This window comes from Eupeodes corollae, chromosome 2 (assembly GCF_945859685.1).
Source record: "Eupeodes corollae chromosome 2, idEupCoro1.1, whole genome shotgun sequence".
NCBI classification, from domain to species: domain Eukaryota; kingdom Metazoa; phylum Arthropoda; class Insecta; order Diptera; family Syrphidae; genus Eupeodes; species Eupeodes corollae.
The window spans coordinates 35,582,331-35,601,565 of record NC_079148.1 but is presented as its reverse complement, the minus strand read 5'-3'; the positions used below and the strand labels follow the sequence as shown (position 1 = coordinate 35,601,565).

The 19,235-nt window shown below is 35.8% G+C and overlaps 1 protein-coding gene across 1 annotated transcript in view; it reads right to left on the bottom strand.

Moving 5' to 3' along the window:
* The window catches only part of LOC129944157 (leucine-rich repeat-containing protein 24), a 137,533-nt gene that overhangs the window by 87,954 nt on the left and 30,344 nt on the right, over positions 1–19,235 (bottom strand). Inside the window, exon 2 of the mRNA XM_056053368.1 lies at positions 17,254–17,304. The gene's annotated coding sequence lies outside the window, so the exon portion shown is untranslated. The remainder of the gene's footprint in view (positions 1–17,253; positions 17,305–19,235) is intronic.

Below are 19,235 nucleotides of genomic sequence, written 5' to 3'. Positions count from 1 at the left end.
GAACTTTCAAGGTTGTTAGGAGTACACCGAATACACACTACGCCTTATCACCCGCAAGCCAACGGCATGGTTGAGCGTTTTCACAGGCAACTAAAGTGCTCACTTAAGGCTAGATGCAACACTATAAACTGGAGCTCAGAACTCCCAATTATTCTTTTAGGAATCCGCTCCGCAGTAAAAGAGGATTTAAACTCTTCTGCGGCAGAAATGGTGTATGGGCAGAATCTCAGACTACCAGGAGAAATTTTCGTTAGCAATGAAAAACAAGAAAGTTCTCCAGACGTCTTAATAGAAAAACTGCGCAACGCGATGAGAAACCTTATACCCACAGAAACTAGACAAACAGATCAAGAGATTTTTATACCAAAGCATTTGAGCGAATGCAAACAAGTTTTCGTAAGAGTCGACAAAGTTAAAACCGGCCTTACGCCTTCCTATGAGGGCCCATACAAAATAATTCGACGTTTACGAAAATATTTCGTAGTACAAATTAAAAACAAAGATGTATCTATATCTATCGATAGATTGAAACCAGCGCACTGTATTTAATATTTCGGTCGGTGAAAAGCGAAGCAAAAATATGATCTCATGGATGGGGGGCTCGATTGGGGGAGGGTGATGTAGTGGATATTAATTTATTCACCTAATATTCAATCGCGTTAACAAAGTTGCATCGCATCATATATAAGTTGCTTGTTTGAACGCGACCATTATTTAATTTCAATTATTGAACGCTTCCGATCTTGAAAATTCTGAACGCATCCTAAATCAGAATGTTTTTGGTTCCCTCCTTGCTATTCCTTTATTTTAATTTTAGAATATTCTCGATAGTCTTGTGTGCTGGATGCTACAAAGCTCCCAACCTAAAAATCTCAATTATAAGTGTAATAAAGTAAAAATCAAAAGTATCCACTGGTGTTTCAGTGTTTAAACATTTTTATCATATGGGGTTATTGAAATATTAACAATAACCAACTATAATTCCTCCTACCCGACCTTGACGAAGTAAAGATAGCTATATATAAACTTAAGTCAAACAAAGCTGCTGGAGCTGACCGCATCGCTGCCAAACTATTTAAAACAGCAGGCGATGGCTTGGTAGGGAGCATGCACCAACTCATCTGCAAAATATGGTCGGAAGAAAGTATGTGGAATCTCAGCATAGATGCCCGATACATAAGAAAGGAGACCCTCTAAACTGCGTCAACTATAGAGGCATCAGTATCTTCAACATTGCATATAAGATGCTCTCTGCCGTATTATGTGAACGTCTGAAGCCATTCGTCAAAAACCTGATTGGTCCTTATCAGTAAAAGTCCACTATTGACCAAATATTCACAATATGGCAAATATTGAACAAAACCCAGAATCGATACCCACCATCTCTTTATCGATTTTAAATCCGCGTATGACAGCATCTATAGGAAAGAGCTCTACAGAGCAATGTCTAGTTTTGGTGTCTGTGTCAAATTTTCTGTTTGTGCAGAATGACGATGGAGTGTCTTGAGAACAAAGAAAGATATTGACTTCGGGCTTCGGGAACATAATATTGGTACTGGTATGCTGTAAAACTTTTCAAAATTTCGACAGACTACAATAAATATGGGTTGAATGGCTCTATCTATTTTCTTTGTATTCATTTTGAAAGAATCCCGGAGTCAGTTTCTAGTGTGAATTTCAAGGTAGTCATCGGTTAAATGCAGTCTGATTATTATAAACCCGGCAGAGTCTTAGAAAATTGGACATTTGGAACCCTTATCGCACTGAGATGCCTCCACGGTGTTGACGGCATCAATAGTTCAATCAATTGACAACAAAATGCCGATACACTTTCCATTTTTTAAGTTTTGTGAAATAAATAATCATCCTTTTTTTGATTTGATTATCAATTATACAAAATAAAACAATTCATCAAATGATGTCCTCGTGGAAAAAAAACAAGCTGTGGCACTGCAGGTAATATTCGAAACTGTCTTCAAAAACAAGTAGGTAATTGGTTCCATCTGATTCATTTAAAAACCACATCAGCACGACTTTCAAAAGCGTATAATTTTTTCAATATATCATCCATAGTCAAGCCATGCAGATACGAGTATGTAGATATGTAAAAAAACAATCCCAGACACATATGGACTCAATTTTCCTTATTACTTATTTAAATTGCCAAATCGTGAGGATATAGCAGAGTAAAAGTCATTTAAACTTTATCCCTTTCAATCTTTCACTTTTAGTTTTAGGTCAAATTCCATTCCAAAAAAGAACAAAAGCACAAAACCTTAAAAACTTTTCGAAATTGGTACTTAACCTACCTATAATGCTATCTTCTCTGATATATGTATGTAGAAATAATGAAATAATATAGGACATCAAGATATTATTCCACATGGACCTTGCTCAATTTTTCAATAAAAATTATGAGACAAAAATGTGCACCAACTGATTTGGTGGTCCCACACGTTTCACCTTCATTTATTTTAATCTTTTCTATACCAAAAACCCAAAATGACACTTTGTAAAACGATGACGATGACAGTGGGGCAAGATATGTGAAAGGGTTGGAAAAAAATTAAAAAAAACTATACAAATACAGGACTTTATGTAGTTTTTTTTAATTTGAAAAAATTTGATGTTGTTCTTCGAAAATAATGACAAATTGACAAACTTTTGTTTCAGAGTTTTGATTTCAAAACATGACGGTCCATTAGGTATGTTCCAGTTTTTTAGCTAATGAGATCCACTGTGTAGCGAGGCAGAAATGTCAAATCCTTTATTTTACTCTAATAAAGAACATACCGTTCGTTGTTCAGACACTATACCCAGACCCAGCCAAACTACAGAACCAGCACCAGAACCAACACCATCTGCACGTACATCTGTTCTTTGTTTTCGGGTTAAAAATTCATTGGAGGCATCAGCAGCGAGGCACAAGGTTGGGTTCTCCCGCTTCGCTGCTGTTGATGCCGATGCTGATGCTTTTCCAAACGAACGAGGAAGTCTCCCTTAGGACAATGACGGAGACGGCGAAGCCGCCGCCGCAGCCACCAAATAACGACAAGGAAAAGTGGTGGAGGGCGGGCTTGACGATAAATATTCCATCTTTGAAATTCCATAGAGAAAAATCAACTGTGCACTCTCTTACTCGATTTGGTGGAATAGTTGAATCTATTTTAAGTTCAACCAAATAAGGAAATCCCTAGCTGTAGGCACTACCTCTGGAACTCGAACTAGCACCAAAGCAATACCATACATAATCATATAAGTATTAGATTGTTGTTGCAGCACCAACTCGCTACATATATATCGAGATGAAGATTGGGAAGAAGATATCGTGAATGGTGAGGCACGTTTGGCCTGGTTAGGTCTATTCTACTATAATGGAAAGAGGATAGTGAGGCACGTAGAACGTGAGTTCATTTAGTTTATGAATTCAAATCTTCCGAAAAGCAAATAAACCGACAAATTTAAGATACACACAGACTTACAAAAAACATACAGACCCACAAACACGCAAACAAACACATACCAATGCATGCATACCTTTGGGGGTAAGTTTGATTTTATAGTTCGATTATTGTTCTGGAAAATTATTTTATCTTTTATAGATTTGAACGGGTTCCACAGAGATGGAAAAAATGGGGTTTTTGGTTATAAGAACGAAAAAAACTATTGATTTGTGCTTTGTGGCAGTTTAAGAAATCATTAAGAAGCACTAAAATGTTGAAATGGAAGCGATTGGTATTAATTTTTAAGACCAAAACGAAAACGAAAGTAAAAAATACTCCCAAGGGGAGATTTGATAAAGTTCCGTTTGCTTTGGCATATAATTGAGAAATAAAGTGGAAATATGAAACTTGAAATGATATTTTTATTGATTTTTATGTAATTTTTTATTTTTGTTGAATTGAGGAAACAATATACAATCAAAGAAAGTTGATTTTATGGTATTTCTTATGGAAATCAATATGATTTTATTGTTTAAATGGATTTTAAATAGTTTTGATTAGTGTGAATAAAGATTGTATAGATAAGGATCTATGAAAGGGAATTAGTTTTAATGTTTTGAAAGAAAAAGAGTTTATAAAAAAAGGTATAGGGCATAAGATAACATTTAAGATGTGAAACTATCAGACACATCCGGGTAAAATATTGATTTTATATAAGATGTTAAATAAGTTTTGTAACGTGAAATATGTTATGCTTCGACCTAGTTTCATGGAAGTTAACAAAGTGACGTAGGTAATTTTGTCAATATTAAGGACTATGTTTAAAATATTTCTGAGATTTGGATTTATTTTCTTCACATTATTAAACAAGAAATTATAGAATTTCTGATGAGGAATTAAACCGAGACGGTCAAGATATTTGGGGTCGTGAGCAAAAGATAGGCCTAATTGTATTTTTAATATTTTTAGTAGCAGCCTTGCATGCACGAAAAATTGTCGTGCAGACGTTAAACATATGAAATAAGATTGTACATTAACTTTCCTTTTGCCTATTTCATCGCAATTGCAGTAAATTACAGATCTGTATACAAGCGTTAAGAAAAAGTCCTCTACTCTCAGCAAAATTGAAAATATTAAGTTGGTTAATGTTGACATCTATATATATGAAAAAGAGGATGAAAAACTGCGATATTTACTATTGTGACTGCTACCACGAAAACCAACAGCGCTTATTTGGATGCGGATTCGTCATCGGAGCCAGACTTAGGCAAGAAGTCTTGAGCTATAATTGCATCAATGAGCGCCTCATGACCATACGCATCAAGGCTAAATTCGGCAACATTAGCCTGATATGCGCGCACGCCCCCACAGAAGAGAAAGACGACAACACCAAAGATATGTTCTTCGAGCTCTTAGACAAAACATATGAGCAGTGCCCTAGCTACGATATTAAAATAGTCCGGGGTGATTTTAATGCCAAGCTAGGAAGGGAAGACATCTTTGGTGGAATAATCGGGAAGAACAGCCTGCCCGACAACACTTCCGACAACGGATTCAGGCTCATAGATTTTGCTGCGGGGGGAAACGTAATGGTAGCCAGTACGCGTTTTCCACACATCAACATCCACAAAGGAACTTGGACTTCTCCAGATCAATCTACCGTCAACCAGATTGACCATATTGCTATCGACGCCAGACACGCTTCCAGCATCATGGATGTACGGACTTTCCGAGGAACTAACATCGACTCGGACCACCACCTCGTTGTAGCCAAGGTAGCACTTCGGATTTCCATACCCAAGGCAAGACAGGGAGGTGCTGGGAGAAGATACAACGTCGAACGGCTACAATCGCCAGAGATCGCCAAATCCTTTTCCGACCGAGTTACAAGTAACCTCTCTCGAAGTTCTCTGCCGCCAACACAACGTATCGAAAACCAGTGGCAACATTGCCAAGATGCAATCAGAGAAGCCGCCTCTGATGTGCTAGGTTTCAAACAGCCACCAACAAGGAACCCCTGGTTTGATGAGGAATGTCGGCAGGCAACTGCAGCCAAACAACAGGCACGCAAAGCGGCGCTGCATAAAAGGACGAGAACTGCTCGTGAGCTCTATGAGCAGAAGAGGCGAGAGGAACGCCGACTTCTCAGAAGGAAAAAGATAGGGCATGAGAAGCGTGCGGTCGAAGATGTTGAGAGGTATAAAAGCAGGAATGAGGTTCGAAAGTTTTATGAACAAGTGAAACGAAATTCACAGGTACACAAACCTAGAACCGAAGGCTGCAAAGACGAAAGTAGAAACATCATAGTGGAACCGCAGTCAATGCTGAGGATATGGAAGGACCACTTCTGCAGACTGTATAACGGCGATGAAGAACTAAATTCCGCTGTCAGGCAGGATGACCCATTCGATATAGACGACGAAAGCCAACAATCCCGTCCTCCCGACTTAGACGAAGTAAAGATTGTCATATCTAAGTTGAAGTCTAATAAAGCCGCTGGAGCAGATGGCTTGAATGCCGAGATCTTTAGCAGCTGGGGATAAGCTGGTTAGGAGCATGCACCAACTTATCTGTAAGATATGGTCGGAAGAAAACATGCCCGATGAATGGAACCTCAGTATTGTTTGCCCGATCCTGAAAAAAGGAGACCCTCTAAGCTGCACCAACTATAGAGGAATAAGTCTACTTAACATCGCCTATAAAATCTTCTCTGCCGTAATATGTGAACGTCTAAAGCCCATCGTCAACAAACTGATAGGGCCTTAGCAGTGTGGTTTTAGACCAGGAAAGTATACAGTTGATCAAATATTCACATCACGGCAGATAATGGAAAAAACTTAAGAACACCAAATCGACACCCACCATCTTTTCATCGATTTCAAGGCCGCATATGACAGCATCTATAGGGACGAGCTGTATAGAGCCATGTCTAGTTTTGGCATCCCTGCCAAACTCATCCGTTTGTGCAGGATGACCATGGAGAATTCACGCTGCTCCATAAAGTTTGGAAACAACTTAACAGAACCTTTTGATGTCAAAAAAGGCTTAAGACAAGGTGATGCGCTGTCATCCGATTTTTTTAACATCGTGCTTGAAAGAAGAGTGCAGAGCTCACACGTCAACACTAGAGGCACTATCTTTCAAAAGACTGTCGAATTACTAGCATATGCTGATGACATTGACATAATCGGAAGAACTCAGCGTGATGTCAATGGGGCTTTTGTGAGTATTGAGGCAGAAGCGGCAAAAATGGGTTTAACGGTTAATGAGGGCAAAACAAAGTACATGCTGTCGTCTAGAAAGGACATACAACACCGACGTTTTGGTCAAAACGTCACAATCGACAGGCGTAACTTTGAGGTAGTCAAGGACTTCGTCTACCTAGGCTCCGCTGTAAACGCAGAAAACAACACCAGCGCGGAGATCAAACGCAGAATAACTCTTGCTAACCGCTGTTTCTTTGGACTAAGAAAGCAATTGAGTGGTAAAGTCCTCTCTCGAGGGACCAAAGTGTTGCAATATAAGAACCTTATCATCCCCGTCCTGCTATACGGTGCAGAAGCATGGACCATGACAAAACCGGATGAAAGCACCTTGGGTCGCTTCGAGAGAAAAGTTCTTCGTGTGATCTACGGTCCCGTATGCATCGAAGGGGTGTGGAGGAGAAGATGGAACGACGAACTGTACGGGCCGTACAGCGACGTAGACTTAGCAAGAAGAGTAAAAGTCCAACAACTAAGATGGCTGGGTCACGTAGAGCGCATGGAAACCTTTCCGGCCCGGAAAGTCTTCGAATCCGCACCCACAGGACAGCGCGGTAGAGGAAGACCGAGGATCAGGTGGCGCGCACAAGTGGAAGGTGACCTCACCCAACTTGGAGCGCGAAAATGGAGACATCTAGCTAGGGACCGAGCTAGATGGAGAAGTTTGTTGGGTGAGGCCCTAGTTCACACAGGACTCTAGCGCCACCTTAAGTAAGTAATTTTGATATCGATGATACAACATTTATTAACTTGAACGTCGTCGACATAAATTTGAATAATAATAATTGAAACTGTGAGGGATTTAATTGATATAGAAGAGAAAAAGAAGAGGACGATGAAAAGAGCCTTGTGGAACGCCGATAGTTGTAGGGAAAAAGATTAATAGATTACCATTAAGCGCATCTTGCGTGTGACCTTCTAGACAAAAGTTAACCAATTAAAATGCAGAGTTTACAAAATTTGTGCAACCTTTAAAATTTTCCAGAAAGATTAGAGTGGTCACCGGTGTCAAACGCTTTTGAAAAGTCCAAAAGCGCCAAGAAAATTATATATCTGTTATGTCTTCAGAAATGGTCATTATTTCTTCTCAACTATTCAAAACTACTATTAAAAAACCGAGCTCTTTGAGACATAGTATAATATTCTTGAAAAGATACAATTTCACTTGTTTTTGAAATATTTTTCAAAAACCTAAGAAGTGAAAGGAAGTATGTAAGTAGCCGTAAAATGTTCACTACCTGGACCTTTATCAACTGGTATTATTTCTGACAAGAAAAATGCGAGTTGTAAAAATAGTATATAAAAGGGGCATTATTACCCAAACCGAACTGAACCGAAGCCGAAAGTGGAAACATCATAGTAGAACCGCAATTAATGCTGAGGATATGGACCACTTCTGCAGACTGTATTACAGCGACGACGAACCAGATTCTGCTGTCGAATAGAACGTCACAATCGAAAGACGTAAGAACAGACAGAAAACAACACTACCGCTTGAATCAATCGAAGAATTACTCTTCCTAAATACTGTTTCTTTGTTTTCGAGCTTAACACATCTATACATAACAAACCCTAAACACACCCTTTCTTCTACACGGTGCAGCAGCATGGACTATGACATAAGCGGAGGAAAGTACCTTGCTTCGTTTCGAGACAAAAGATCTTCGCGTTATCTACGGAACGAAGTTGTACTGGCTGTACAGCGACATAGACTTAGCTAGAATAAGGAGAGAGCGGCTTATGTGGCGAACCTAAGTGAAAAGTGAGCTCACCCAACCTGGAGTGTGCAATTGGAGACATCGAGCTAGAGACCTAGCTGGTCCATTTTATAAATTTCCATTGCATTAAACCTGATCGATAAAAAATGTCAGGGACAGGGTAAACAATAAATGTCGTTCCAATCTATGGTACGCACTTTTATTCTTAAGCTTTTATTTTTGTTTGTCAATTATCTTTTAGAAAGGTTCATCGCAATGGGTCGTCACTTAGGCTCTATTAAAAAGGTGATTGCAATGACTATGAAAAAAAATATGTCTATGTCTGCAATCAATTATCTATTGATTTAGAACCTTTAACAGATTTAAAATGTATATTTTATGAGAAATCATATTTCAACTATTATTGAAGTATCATTCAATCAACATCATCATTTTTTAGCTAAAAAAGGAAATCAAGATTTCTGTTTACTGATTATTTTGAAATCTTCTAAGCAAAGTGAAAAAATTAAGCTTCAGATAAACTATAACGTGATTTTAAATTAAATTCAAAGACAGTCTATAGTTTTATTCTCTTCCTTAAAATTTTGAAGGGAAATAATACCCAAGTTACAACAATCCTTCTCAAAACATTTGGTACATAATTAGGAGACATGAACATGTATACAAAACAATTCGAGCGAACATGATGTTGTGTTTCTCAATTCCAAGCCATGTGTTTCAAAAACTTTTCCAAAACTATGATTTTTCCTTTTTCTAAATAAAGATACACATCTCCATATTGAACTACATTACTACAGAAACAGATACACTTCCTCTTACCCATACACAACTAACAATAATTCTTCAACAACAAACCACATCGGCATTTTATAGTTAACTTAGAATATGCTATAAGTGCGTTTGTAGGTATGTAGTAGTATAATATTTCTTAAATTGAAATTATTTTTGTAACTAGAGCCACATTCCATCACGCCAAAAAACACCCTCGAGCTATTCAACTCAATTTTCCCATAAAACTGTATCATATGGCACATTCATGTATCGCCAACGTCGCGCCGCCCGCCGTACCGCTTGAAATGGCGTTAAATTAATCTTCGACATCTCGCTTACAAATGAGTATCAGTTTTCATTTAAGTGAGAAACTACTTTTGCTGATGAAAACTACAACAACAATGAATATCGTGCTGAACCGACTTCTAAATAATAGCGTTCCATGGCATGTGTTTCCATTTTCGACTTACATGCGCTTTTGTACCATCATCATCATCCGACAACTTCCAGCTTTATAGATGTAGGAGCACCAGCGAACGCAGCATATTGTTGTAAGCGATCTTTATAAACTCGGAGTCGTTCTTTTGTATGTTTATGAAGGAAAAATAGTGTGTATAGTTTTGTATAAACTTCTGGTACTGGATAATTTAATTATTGTACAAACAAAACCTATAGCATCACCACAAGACGCCTGCGATAGATATTCCTATACTCAGCCCGCTCGGCTCCTCCAACCGAGAAGTGAAAACGAATGCAATGCAAGTGTTTAGATAGACTTTACTACAAGTTAAAACCATGCGGGTGAAAATTGACTTCAATCCGATGGGTGGTTCATGATGGTACAAAATGGTAAAGTTAGATAATGATGATTTTCTGTTCACTTTTTTGTATTATAAAGAAGGTATCTTCAATTGAAAGACTGAGACTGATGAAGACGATGAAAATGAAAACCGAGAACGAAAACTACAAACCAAAACAAAAACTAAAACAACAGAACTTATAGCTATGGAGCCGACACAAGTTAAGTTTATGCTCCAAATACTCTATCTCAATGAGTTTATTACCAGGGAAATTACTTCATTCTTTATTTTTCAAAACTTTGAAGTTTACAACTTTGTTGCATGAACTTGCTTTGTGTTGCTTGGTTGTGTTTGATGTTTTTGAATAAAATGCTTGGTATAGCTTTTCTTGCACAATAAGCAGCGTTTTTTTTTAATATTTCTGAAGTTTCTTTGTTTTGCGTTTATCTTTGCACTATAAAAAATATAAAATTGTTTGGAAATCATAACTTTGATTTTGTTTCATGTTTTGAAGATGGTTTATAGAAAAGTTCTTAACATTTTTTGATTTCTTATTTTTATTTAGTTAACTGAGCATTTCGCAGTTTTGTTTACTTTTGTATATTTTCAAAGTAGAAGAGTAGTTGGGTAAAAAGGCTTTGAAAATAAGGGGTTTCATTTTGATACAAAGACAAATCGAGACTGTTTCATAAAAAATCAAGGGACGTTTATTTCATTCCAAAGATGAAGCAAGTCACTTCACAATGGAAATCGAAATAATTCCCATGACTAAGCTTAAGACCATTGCAAAGGACTTATATTTTTTTACAAAACCTTAAACATAAAAAAGTGTGTCCAAATGTTATCATCTATTTGATAACGCGGTTGATTTGACACGGACCGGAAATTTTTGTTTGCAAAATTGTGCTCCAAACCATTATCTTTTAATTTCAACCATAAGATATCACAAACATAGTTTGGTAAGTTAATTAATTGCCCGTAACAGGTGCACCATCCTCGTTCTGGAATAATTAAGGTCCAACTACACAGACTTCGTCAGCCTAAAAACCGCACCAAACAGAGAGACGTTGAGGTTGTATAAGTCATTCAAAAATCATTTTTGGATCCTTCGAGCCTCAAATGCAACTATATTGTTTTTTTTTTTAACATAGACTCCGAGGCTTTTCAATGAAACTCCAGTAACATAGACTCCGAGGCTTTTCAATGAAACTCCAGTTCATTTTGATGCATTTATAGGACGAATTTGATGGTGATTGTTGCATTGAGTTTTTGTTATAAATTTAAACAGCCTAAAATTTGAAGCTTCACGTTCACCCTTTTCGAAGTTTACTTTATCAATACCAACATAAGTTGTCTAGTAACAAATCACTAGGGTACGATTTTATCACTGTTTAAGTTTTGATAGCAATTCCCTTCAAATTTTCAACTCAAGAAGAACGCATCTTCTAACGCATAGTAAGTCACCAACAGAAGTATCATCTTACAGACCAATGCCGTTTATACAAACTGTGTTAAAAGGTTTCGAAAAACTGCTAATGAAAATTCTCAGCAAAAAAATAGAAGAAACAAGACTAAATGGATTTAGAAATAAACAATTTACGATAGGCCAAGTACATCAATTTACGTATTTAGTGGAAAACGGTAAGTCTTCGACAAGTTTTGGCAGTTGGGACTTAAGGACTTTTCCAGGCAGTACTAGGAAATATTTCAATTATATTTAAGAACCGACTCTTTAGAGTACGACCAAAATTACTAGGAAGTAATGAAAATAGAACCTAGTGTAATACAAGGAAGTGTCTTAGGACCAACATTGTTTATTTTACGAGTATGTACAGGGGATATTTCAGTGCTACTAATGCTATCATTATAATCTTTGGTGATATTACTGCAATATTTCTTACAGAAAGATCCGTTGCAAAGGCTACGCAAAATTTGCAAAATGCAGTCGATACAATTAGTGTTTGGACGCAAAAACGGCATATCATATAAAATAAAAAAACGAAGCATAAAAAACTTCCAATACTGATTGATACCTTGCCAAGACTTTGCTTAAAAGAACCAGGCCTGATAAGCGGATGGTCTTAAATCTACGGGAAAGCATTACGACAACAATAAACTTCTTCTTAAGTTAATTATAAATAAAGAAATACAAATCTTTTGTCAATCTTTCATAGATTGGTCTTAACGGTGGCTTCAGGTTTTGGTTAAGAGTGTCACCGGTACGGATTCTTCCCGAGTGTCTTTTTAAGATTTCTATCGGTTAGAAAAAAAAATATATTTTTGAATACGTTGTTGAAGTGTATATCGTTCCATTTTTGGTAAAAGTGTAGTTTTTATTTGTCAAGTGTCAAAAGATGACAGCTTTAAAAGTGAAACCTACCCAAAAAGAAGGTTATTCAAGATAAATAAAATACTACCAGAAATTATAAAAAAAAAACAAATACATTTACTTGAAATTGATTTCATTTGATACAAATACATTTTTTTTTAATTTTAAAAATAGGTTTGACAGTTTTTTTTTTAAATGAAAACGTTTCCAAAATTCTTATTAGTTAATTGAGCTTTCGTCTTAAATGTCTACAGAAAATATCTTAATCTAAAATTCTTTACTGACGCTCATTTAAACATTTAAGGAAGTAATCAGTTTGTGGCGCATCTCAGCCTTTTTCGTGTCCGAAATCATCGTTTAGATTATTCTAAAAAAAAAACACTACCGACTTTTAGATTGTGTAAATACAAAGCAATCGATCTGTCACAAGAACACTGTTTCTGAAGACTACAACAAGAAATTTCTATTTACCTTAGAAATGAAGAAGACCCCTTTTTTATCACACTAAATTAACTTTTTTTAAAAGGCCTATTTATGGTTTTCGAATAAACACAATTAATAATTGATGTGTGTACAAACCAATCCACATGTTACAAATTTCAAAATACCCTCAAAAACTGTAATTCTTCTTCAAAACCAATACCTTGTTCCTATAGCATAATTCTATGTAACTTCAATACCCCATTAGGCTTTCTTTTTTCGAACATAAACAAATCAAAACAAAACACAGAAAATAAAATTTAAAAAAATAATAAAGAACACATTTTTTTCTTATTTTCGATATCTCCTATTTTTTCCAATTGCTAACATCTGGGCAATGTTGAATGTTGTTGATGATGATGCTACTAAGCAGGGTTAAATGGCTAAAATGAGTTCTTGACGCGTTCGCTTTTCATTTTGAAGTATGCCCGAAGTAAAGTACTTGACAGCCGACAAGCCGGGGGCAATTAGGGTCAATAAAATTCAGTGTGCTCAAAAGTCTCTTTCTTCTTCTTATAAATACTGACTTTTTTTATTTTCTTATATTCTCTTTATCTACAAAAGACTGGAGAGTGTTTTCTTTTTGTATAAAAGAAAAAAAAGTTCTTCAACATAAAAGAGTGCATTGTTTAAATAGCTGATTTTCTTCTTACACTATTTTCTGTAGGTTTATATATTTTGAGGTATATACATATACACCGTTCAGTATAGCAGGAATGAGTAGGCGAGTCTTAGCCGCCTTCTTTAAGAGATTACAAGACGAACTGAACTGAACGTACTCTGGTTGTTTATTTGTGTGTTTTCTTTTTTGTTGAAGGAGAATAAATCTAACAAAAATAAAAGAAAAAGGAATATTCTGTCTATAATGAGGCAAATAACCTGGATTTTATTCCTTTATATGGCGATGAACTTTGTCGGATGTGGTATTAAGTTTAAAACTGTTCAACGGTTATAATAACAAATAATTATTATATACTTGTTCGAAGAGACGAGGGTCTATGGAGGGAGCTATATTGACTTGCCCGCTAGTTATGAGCTTTTAATGAGGAAAACAACAATAATTAAGGAAAAGAGGAAAGATAGGTTACCTTATTGATTTTAAGGATTTACCAGCTTGTTTATCCTGCAGGACATACAGACGAAGGAAAGATGAACAATTATTATTTATTAGTTTTAAATTACGAAACCTGATTTCTCATCTATGGCGAATTTAAAAAATTCAAGTTCATCTCGAAAAATTCACAAAGCTTCAACACCTTTAAACATTGGTAGAACATTGTGGTGGCCAGTTGTGAAAGAAGTATTAAAAGGCCGGAAAAGTGGTTTATGAGTGCTTAGGATTATTAAGCCCATTTAAACATTTTTACTTGCCTTTTGTTGATTTTTATATTTTATGGTTTATGTTTTACGTTGTCACTTTTGACATTTCGTATGCAACTTTCTCATATGGCTAGTAGTAGCAAAAGGAAAATTCGACATCTAAACTTATAATACTTAGGTAGCTGTAACTTTTCAAGCTGTTCTCTTTTGACACATGACAAGTGAAAGCAAAACCATTACTAGAAATGGAAACGATTTACGTTCGTACTTTTTCTCGTAAAGTTTAAAATAGTTATGTTAAGAATCAGAACCGTATGATTCGCTTAAGAAATAATGAGAATATTGCTGCTTTAGCCAAAATTGTTGACGAAGTCTTTAGTTTCTAGATTGATTCCTTCTCAATCTTTTGACAAGGACATTCCAAACACGTAACTACACCATATTTTAGATAAGCACATAGGCCTCAAGGATTTTTAAAATTAAGTTAACTCATTTGTTAACTGAAATGTAGCAACATAATCCGATTTTTAATCTAAAAATCATCAGCCATGAGAACCAGGGAGGTTACCGTAAAGTGGGGCTACTTAAATACTAGGGAGCTATATGAACACGACGCGTAAACTTGTCTCTCTCAGTGTATACGAATGTTGCCTGTATGTATATCAAAGGAATCGTGGAACTCTAAAACAATTGTAAATGACCTTTAAGAAACTCTGGAGGAGTTCAGGTGAGGGGGGAAATAATGTACGTCAAAGAACGAGGCCGCAGCAAGATTCCAATTGCATTGGCGAACTATAGTACTGAAGATGTTTCGAAGAAATATAAAAGTTGTTGGACACCCAACTATTTTAAACAAATCTTGATTTCTGAAACCCTTGCAATTGCAGCGAATTGGGGATTCCAATTCACTTAGGCAGATATTTGATATGTGGTGTTATTCAAGTATAACACCCCAAAGCAAGATATCATCCTCGAAACAACCTGTTATTTCGATCAGAATTGAGTCAAACATAAAGCGGTCAAGTTCGTCAGTAAACTCAGTGAAGTAACGACGCATTCCTTGATGGAGCAACTTCACGATCCAGTATGAAAAATAAAAAAGTTTCCTACAAAAGATAATTAAAGGTCAAGAAGATCCATCAACCGGGCTATTTCAATACAATATTTATTTTTAAATCTCTATTTTGTATAACATATTGTCAATGTATTATGTTAGCTAGGCAATGCTAGAAGTAAGGTCGCTGTGTTGATTATATTTTTGCTACCGAAACGTTATTTATTCACATTGCATTTTAAAAAAATATTTATAAAACGTCTTCTAGTAGTCCTTTTTTACGGCACGTAAATAAAATGTTGTTGTGGAACCGGACAACCTATGAATCGTTGTTGAAAAACCTTCTAACTTCTTTATGTGTCACTGTTTAACGCAGTTTTTGAGCTGGCAATGACAATGTGATCAAACTTTACTTAGTCAAAAATTAGGCTGATAAAACTATTACGTAGTAAAGATTGCTGGAAAAGTTTTTTGATCCTGTTATTCCTCGAAAAAATTATCACAATTCGCCACCTATTCACCAATTTTAGAATATTTTTGAAACGAATCCAGACCTTTATGGAATTTGTCTAAAATGTGGCAAAAAAGCATAAAAACGGATATGGTGATGAATCTGTATCTGCTTTTATAAACAAATTTTGAAACAGAACCATCTTATTTTTGAATTTTCTAAATAAAACCATTCATTGGAAAACTCTGTACATTGAGTACATAAGATCTTTGTTTGCCTTGCTTTAAAAATGAAAACTCATATCTATAAGCAATTTTCAGTAGAGCCTTGTCAACTGTAATTATCTAAGTATCAATTTTCCAACACCTAATACTTAATCCTGGAATTTTACTGAGAACAAAACCCCCAGTGTGCCCATTAAACACCGCTCATAAATGTATGCTGTGTCTTTTTTCGTATTCTCTAATCCCACACCTATTCGCTTTGGAACAAATTCCTGTATAAAGAAAGGGCTCCCATGTCTCCAATCAGAAAACACATTACAAACTCTGGAAAGGTAAATAAATTCCCAAAGAATGTAAATCGGATGTAATTTAGAATGCGTTCCTTTTTTTCTACTTACATTTGTTATATTTTGTATCCTTTGCAGCAGCTACTTTTTTCTCACTAACTATTCCTGTGCAATTTATCCTATACCAACCGCACCACCATCATGTCCCACGAACCGGGCTGGGCCTCAAATCGGAACCGAAGAAGGAGACGGGACAAAAATAGAAGCAAAGTGTTGGCAGAAAACTTGTCCCTCAGCGAGAATATCACTGACCTAGTTCTGAAAGTAGTAGGAGCATAGTTGATGTATTTTTTTTAGTTCTTTTCTCTGTTTCACTACTTCTTCTTCTCGTTTACGTATTTTGAAATGCAGAGCAAACCAATTTGCACCATTTCAAGTATAAAACTTTTTTGGTTCTCAAGCTTAAGGTACCATCAGTGCAGCGTTTGGTTTTAGTTTCTCAAAAAAGGCGGCGACCATGTCGACATCAACGATGAAGATTTCGACTACTTTTTAGTGTTTGTTGTGGCACTACATAGGCGCAACCAGCGCAGCCAGCGTAGGTGTAGATATAATAGCTGTTTGAGTTCTGTCCTGGAGCAGAACATCAACATCATCATCATCAACATCATGAGCCAAAAACCAACTGGAACTGATGGAGGCCGTATATGAAATTTGAAAACACCAAAAAACTATTCGAGACGATGACGACGAAAACTAGTATAAGGAGGAGACCATCAGGAGCAACTACAATCCTCTTCCCCCTCAACAGGAAGTATAACACAGGATAAAAACTTATATTTTCTTTCAATTGCATGTTTAGTTGCGAATTGCTTTTTGCCCAAACATTTCCATTTCCAGCCTGATAAAGTTGCCAAGAACAATATTAACAACAACAAATATAAAAACACACAAAATAACAAGAAAAATATAATAAAAAGTTAAACCCCAAACCCAACCCCAACCACACCCACACCATCAACACATTACCCTGATTTGCATACAGTGTAGAAATTGTAAACAAAGAATAAAAAAGAAAGGAAGTTTAGAATTTGGCATATTAAAACAACTTACCCCAACTGATGTCCTTTGCAATGGTGTTGTTGTACATGTAAAATGAAAATTCTGTAAGGAAGAAAAAGAAAACAGGACACAAAATAAGAAAAAATTATTTTCATGAATTTGACTTAAGAGACATTTTGACAGAAAGTTTTTATAGTGTAAATATGTTACTTATACTTGTTTTATAGTTTAGGTTGTTTTTTGTTTTATTTCGTATTTTAAGTCTTTCAAGGACAAAAATGTATAAAGTTTCTTGAACTATGTGGGGGAAGTTTCAAAGCAACGATTATAAAATAAGGATGTGGTGGGAAAATTTGGATTATTGTGTTAAAAAAAAGGGGACACAGAATGGTAACAAGCAGAATAGTCTTGATGAATTAGAAGAACTATTTTACTGTTTTGAAAGGAGAACTAAGTAGAACACACACAACTATACAATTGCTATGGACATTTTATTTTATAATAAGGTTTGAATTTTCCAATTTTGAAAGCCACTTAGTGAGTTAAAGAAAAAAATACTGAAAACACTCTATTTATTAATCTCAAATTAAAAAAGGGGTTGTAGTCGGTTTTGAGAATTTGTTTCCATACGAAGCTTACAAGGGACATAGGAAATGTCCAATACGATCTTTTGATACAGTGCTTAAGTTTCACTTGTTAATTCTTTGACTTGTAGCATACGGACAAAAGGTTAGCATTCACATTGACATACATTTTGGCGACATTTAATATTAATTCTGAAGAAATAAGAATATTTCTTTCGACATACTAGCCAACATTTTTTATGACGCTAATGAATTATTCTGGTTATATGTCTTAAATGTGCCAATGATCTCATCATTTCGCTCATGAATAGTGTCTGGATTGTCAACGTACACCATTCCTTTCAAATAACCTCACAAAAAGAAGTCTAAAGGTGTCAAATCATATAATCTTAGCGTCCAATTGACATGAGACATCATAGCTATTGAATTTGTCGCACAATAGAGCTATCTTCCACATCCAAACCTTTCAATTCGATCCATTAAAAGTTCGTTTCCATGTCGCGATAGCGAACTCTATTTACAGTAACTGCCTAACCGGTTCCATTTTGGAAAAAATATGGCTTGATTATACCACCAGCATGTAAACCACACCAAACAGTAATTTTTTGTGGATGTGGCAATTGCGCTAATTGGCGAATTTACTGAGGTGAAAATTTAAAAATTTATCATTAAGTTGATGTTTAGAAAAGTTAAGATTTTTCAAGAGGGTTGAAAACCCATCGAGATTGGAGATTTTTAGTGGGATTTTTAGTTTTATTACTCACGGAAGGAAGAAACTCAGATAGACATTAAGCTTTATTTAATGTTTGTCCTGTTATAAAAAAAAGTCTGAGAGTACTCCAGAACCTTTCTTATAAAGAAAAAAACAATTTGTCTGAACTCAAGTCATAATTAATCGAGTTGGTTGCCCCCTTCCGTTGAAACTAAATATTGTTAAAGTCATGATCTTCAATAGACCGGCTAAAAAATCTCTTATCTCTGGAAATCGCAAAATTTGTATCATTACCAAATTGCATTTTCAGAAGCAATATTTTTGACCGAGAGTGGATTGCGATCATTCTTATTTCTTACGATATTAGTTAGGTTAGTGCGTTGGACAGTCATGCGAGAGGTCTTGGGTTTAATCTCTTCCCCGTGTCATCTGTAGTTTTTTCTTTTGCGAGGAGTTGAAAAATTTTCCCATGAAAAGTGCTTTTTCTGTTACACGTTCAGGTCGGCTCAAAATTGTAGGTCCGCGTCGTCCCTGTCAACATTAATCGCACACAGGAATGGTTTAGAGTTGTAAGTCACAAAGCTATAGTTCTCAACGGACTGTTGCGTCTTATTACACTTCCAATTTCCTCATAATTTGATCAGCTTCTTGGTTTTAGAAAAATGGTTATGTTTGTTGTTAGAAAACATTCAACTTATTAATGGAACCACTTTAAAATACAACTGAGTTTTGACAGT